Raw genomic sequence first — 5,827 nt, 5'->3', positions numbered from 1 at the left:
CCCTCGAAAGTGTGCATTTTGCGTTGCTTGAGCCCATGACACAATACCATGCTGCCCGCAGGCAATGCTTTGTACCATCCTAGGTATTCTTTAACTTTCTTGTTGACAACAATCAGTGAAGACACCCAGAGTCGCACCACCATTTGTAAATGCAAATGGAAAAGAACACCCCCCTTCTCAACTACACACACCCCAGCTACAGCCTCATTCTGAAGGAATCGATCCATCTGTTGTAGCAACCCTACATCCACATCCCCACTGCCTATGGAGATAGTGATGCTAACCTCCATCATCTTACTAGCTATTCTTGATGGTCTACCCTTTGGTGGCTTCATATCAGCACGTTTTCTTTTCTTAGAAACAGTTGACGGCTCTGCTCCCCCCCTGGCTTGAGCTTCAGACTTTAGGCGCACCATGACACACAAACGGACAGAACCCAGCACACTCACAACAGAGTACGAGCAACAATAGCTAACGTAGAGAACTTATAGTAAGCACCCGCTGGTTGGTCGAGAGTATCGTAGACAAAAAAATCGCGAGGACACACAGCATGAAATACAACCCAGAACCAGCTCCTAGTTGTTGACAGTCCCGACATGCCTGTTGGCCACGTTGCGCCACGTCGATAAATGCTTTCCTGTCTTTCAGTTTTTCCTCCAGCATCTCCATAGATTCACATCGCTTCCACCTGCTCCGAAAATTAGAGGGACATACTTGAGCTATTTGAATGGACTCAAATTCTTAAAACAATGGATGCCTATTTTAATGCTCCTACAACAACTAAATCCTATGATGAAGAAGGATATGACATAATGCCTATAATGCTCAAAATTATAGCCACACTTGATTAGTACATATATGGATATTTAATTGTAAAGCTTAATCTACACACTAGAGTTTGGCTAATGAGTGTGAGCACCAAGGCATATGACCAGATTTATGCTATAATGTTTATGAATCATGATCACAACTAATTCCCTATTTTGTAGTTGCAAGTCTTTATACAGATGGACAAATCATCAATTTAACGAGATTTATATTTTGGGTTTTGATTTCTTACCCTTGTAGCTGCACTAGAGGATGAACTCTTTGGCATCAATGAGATTTTGGCTAATGAGTGTGAGCACCAAACTTTATGCTATAGTGTTTATGAATCATGATCACCACTAAGTCCCTATTTTGTAATTGCAAGTATTTATACAGATGGACAAATCATCAATTTAACGAGTCTTTGTACTTTGGTTTTTGATTTATAAACTTATATATGTGAATTTATCAATTTGAAGATTTAACAAGTCAAAGAGTGCTCAACTTTTTATTCAATAAGAAATTTGTGTCATTAAAAAGTTTAGGGTAGGTCACTCTTGACATCCATCTATCATAGGCACTAGATCATTGATCTCCTCTAAGTCTCAACTCTCTAATACCACTACCTCCCAGTCCATTTCATAATCACTCACTCATTTCGTAGAAAGACTTTCATGGGTCTGTGGTGGGTGGAGGTGCTTATATACTTCCTTCTTTTCAATCTTTTATAAGTCATGAATTAAATGATGCATGCTACAAAATAAATACATGAGGTCTTTGGCACTCTTAGGATTAAGGCAATTCCTACACTTGGAGTGAATGAAATCATAGGTAGAATAGATTTGTTTGCAAATTTCATTAGAGTCTATTGATAGTACTCAAGTGGACACATGCTAGAGTTGCACTCTGTCTCCCCCATACTTTTTCCACCACACCAAAGTTGAGTGCTTCTTGATCACTTTAATGTGCCATGCATCTCCAAATCTATCTTCTTTATCAACGTAATCAACACATTTGTGGCAAGCCTCTCTATCCTCGTCACCTAGGATCAATTGTTCACATACCTTTTTGAAGTCCCACATGACCTCTCTATTAGACCCCTTCCCATGTAGTTGAAGTTTGGGGTCCAAAACAAATTCCAGCCTATGTAGGGGAATTTCAAACTCCGAGAAAACCTTTCGGAGCAATCATAAAAACGAGCAAAGCCCAATAAGATACATATAGAACTTAAATACTAAAAGTAAACATTTAACATCAAATTACATCTTATCTATCTATCATTGTCCTCCTCTAGCATTCCTCATGGAAACTTCAATCATACACCCTTATATTAACTCCTTGATTATCCAAGGTTATGCTCCCTCCCCAAAAGCATGACCGGTGGTCATAGGTAGCCAAGCCATGGTAGTTTCCTGGCCAAGTGTGTGTGCGCACATCTACCAATGCACGTAGTCTTCAACAACCTAGCCTAAAGAAATAAAAGAGCATTACATTTGTTGTGAATGCCACATCCAATGCGTGCAATCAACAGTAGTTTGATCAATAGATTGATCATCGTTAGCATCTCTCCTTTCTTGACCAGAGGATAATCTTCCATGCCCATAGGGCTTTAACATCTTTCTCTCCCTTCGTTTGAGACTCTTTCAAGATCATGAACCCCATGATATTCAAAAACTGGCTCTGCTCCTTGATTTTATGCACATACTCCCTTGAGCCAGCGATTGAGCTTATGAAATTATCTCTTTGGGGAGTACACATCCTTCCAAATTAAGACATAAACTACTACCTGACCTCGCGTCCGTTACTCTTGTGAGGGATGTAGAATGGCTCTCCTCCTCTATCTGTATGTGTATACCTAGAGATGATTGTGAGGTGCATGTGTATGTGTATGTGTATAATGATATGTGTCTCCACTATTTCAATAGAGAGAGTGTGTGCCAATGGATAGTGTATTAGCTTCCAATCGGGAAGGTCACGGATTTGATATTGAGGTAGTGACGAGGGCACGTAAACGTTGTCGAATGTTTTGTAGCCATTTACGCGCTTCAACCTTCACATGCTCCATTGTCCACTATAGATTCCAACTCCCAGGGTTCATTTAAGACCCTGTGGTAGATGTATCCAAGATTTTCCACCAACAAGGACAAAGCCTTCGAAGGAAAGCATATACAGGAGAGTAGAGAACCAAGTTTTGGGTCCTTTTTTATAAAAACTAGAAACAGGGAAAGAAACTTGTTTGATGTTGTCCTTGACTCCTTGCATTCGAATTAAAAATAGAAATATTAGTTGAAAAAAGATAGGGAAACATGCATCAAAAGCTATTGTTTTTGTCATAATTACCTAGCTTATCCATTCAGCCGTGTATGCATGCCAACTCATCAAAATTCCACAAGGTATCCAAAATGGAAGTTGTATTTGTCAGCAAGCCAACTTATTATTAAATCAAGTTTAAGGCCCCTCATACAAGGGGTACTTGAGAGCTCAAAATGAATGGAGTGAGGCTACTGATCAAAGGGTTGCATGATCCAACCAACCTCTATTTACACACTTCAAAAATAGAGCTTGGTTATGCCATAGAGGCATAGAGAAAAAACCACTTCCTCTCAGACTACGCGGGCGCGTAGAGGGGTGATCCATGATCTCTTTAACTCGGCTACAACATTGAAAAACCATGTACAATGCACTATTCTTGTGATACCATAATAATCATTGCACCACAACTCAATGCCATATTGTTTTCACTACCATATGCGCTCATTATACTTTCTTGTGCTCTGTTGCAGCCATTGCTACTCACTTTTCCATGCATTTAGAACCAGAGAGGAGCCAGAGAAGCCCAAAAAATCATGAGCAAACCTCAGACTCCTTGCATTTGTAGGCTTCATCTCACTAAAATCCTACCATTAAGATCCCCTCACCATCTTACAGTTGCCGATAAGCCATAATCCTCAAATATGTAGAGCATAGTAAGCCTCCAACTTGAGCCTCCATGCGAGACCCGCCATCGTAGCCTCCACGACAGATCACATCACACTGAAAGCCTCCCGTTGCATCTCTCTCTCTCTCTCTCTCTCTCTCTCTCTCTCTCAACATGCCGTGTATGTTGTTGTGTTTCTTACGATGAGCTCTTTCTTACAGAGGCTGTTGCCAGCTTGTACGCAGGTCATCCAAAGGTAGTGTGAGAACCTTTGCTCACAAGTCCAATCTCTTTTCACTATAGACACTCATCGCATGCCCTTAGAGCTAGCAGTAGAGCCACCAGCCTATACACAACATCCCACATACACTACCATTTAGAAGAAAAAAAACTCTCTGAAGCACTCTTTCAGATAGTTTTTAGAGAGAGAGAGAGAGGATCCTCCATAGTAGTGTATTAATGTGCGTGCTTTGGCTTTGTTATCATGAGGACTAAGTGGAAGAAAGATGAGGCACACACCAAAGTAGTCAGCTGGTCTCTTGGATTGCAAAGATTTTTTCTAGTACTTGCAAACTTTCATGGAGATTCTTGAGACTCGATATTTTGTCCGTGCTTGACATTTTGCTGTAAAGACTTTTTGTATCTGCTGTAGTGTCAGGGAAAAATCCATTCCAAAAACATGCAAAACTACCTTTTGGATAGATTCAAAGAGGATTTTTTTTTAAATAAATGGTGTTTTACTCTAATTTCTTAAATTTTCCTAGTGGATTTTTTCTTTCTCCGTCTCCCATCGACTGGTTATTTTGATTTTTCTACTAGCCAAAGGCCAAGCTGAGGCACACTTTTCCCAAACACTGATCTACCGAAAAAAAATTGCTTATTGTCCCGGTGATAGTAATATTGTTTCTTGTTTATATATATATATATATATATATATATATATATATATATATATATATATATATATAGAGAGAGAGAGAGAGAGAGAGATTCTCTCACTTAGCATCATTCTTCGTGATGGGCGCACATTATAGCTAGCAAAACAATGTGTTCTCAAAATCATGCAACCCTTTCTCTCATTCAGGTGGAAAGATTTCCATACCACCTTATGTTAAATAGACACAAGCTCAAATGAGACTAAATTTTTTCACAAAAAAATTAGTATGCAAAAGTCCTTCTTGTTGAAAGTGTTTGTCCAGATGTGAAGAAGGCTCTTGTACTACCTTTTAGAGTAGGGCATGGATTTGGTCTTTACATATTGGAGCCAAATTTACCTCTTATAATTTGCGGCAACATAAATATTCCACATGACCTAGGATGTGAAGCATATTCCAACCGTGATATGCTTGTGCATTGTGTGATGGATGTTATGTCCTTCCTAACATCTGCCATATTTTTTCCAAACAATGATTCAAAATGGAAAGGAGTTGTATCTTGAATCTTTGTGAAATAAGCTGTTCAATTGATGCATGAAGCGAGATATAGTATGGGAAATTTGGATGCCACCCTCATATTACAAAGGTTCCCATATAAGGAGGTCAAAAAGTGGAACCTTTGTGACCTTCTTGGCATAGATCCTTTAGTAGTTAATATTAAGGCCATAACCCATAAGAAAGTTGATAGCTTGGGAGAGAATCATAGCGTTGTTGCCCATACTATTGTGTTATTGATGAAGAAATAAGGAAATGAATGTATAGTAAATAACTGAAGTCTTTAATGGCTACTCGTATTTACCAATTAACTGTTGATTGAGCAATGATAGAGAGAGAGAGAGAGAGAGAGAGAGAGAGAAGAGGGAAAGGAAGAGACATTTTAACATCATAGGATCATTCCACAAGATACTTCATACCTCTATTGAGGAGTCTTGAAGTACTACTCTAAAGAGAAAGGAAGGGAAGGGAAGAACCTAAGAGAGAGGTGCCTTAAGAGAAAAAACTCTAAGAGATTTAATGCACAATCATATGATATATGTGCTAGTAAGTTTGTGTCTTCTTTCACACATGTCACACTTGCAAATATGCATCTCTCTCTCTCTCTCTCTCTCTCTCTCTCTCTCTCTCTCTCTCTCTCTCTCTCTCTCTCTCTCTCTCTCTCTCTCTCTCT

General features: G+C 39.3%; 1 pseudogene; it reads left to right on the top strand.

Moving 5' to 3' along the window:
• Nucleotides 1-3,927: 3,927 nt before the first annotated feature.
• Nucleotides 3,928-5,405, top strand: LOC147418826 (2-C-methyl-D-erythritol 2,4-cyclodiphosphate synthase, chloroplastic pseudogene; annotated as a pseudogene).
• Nucleotides 5,406-5,827: the final 422 nt, after the last annotated feature.

The sequence above is a fragment of the Adiantum capillus-veneris genome, chromosome 29 (assembly GCF_014529385.1).
Source record: "Adiantum capillus-veneris isolate H3 chromosome 29, ASM1452938v2, whole genome shotgun sequence".
Lineage (NCBI taxonomy): Eukaryota > Viridiplantae > Streptophyta > Polypodiopsida > Polypodiales > Pteridaceae > Adiantum > Adiantum capillus-veneris.
The sequence above is the reverse complement of the archived record's forward strand: the minus strand, read 5'-3'. Positions and strand labels throughout refer to the sequence as shown.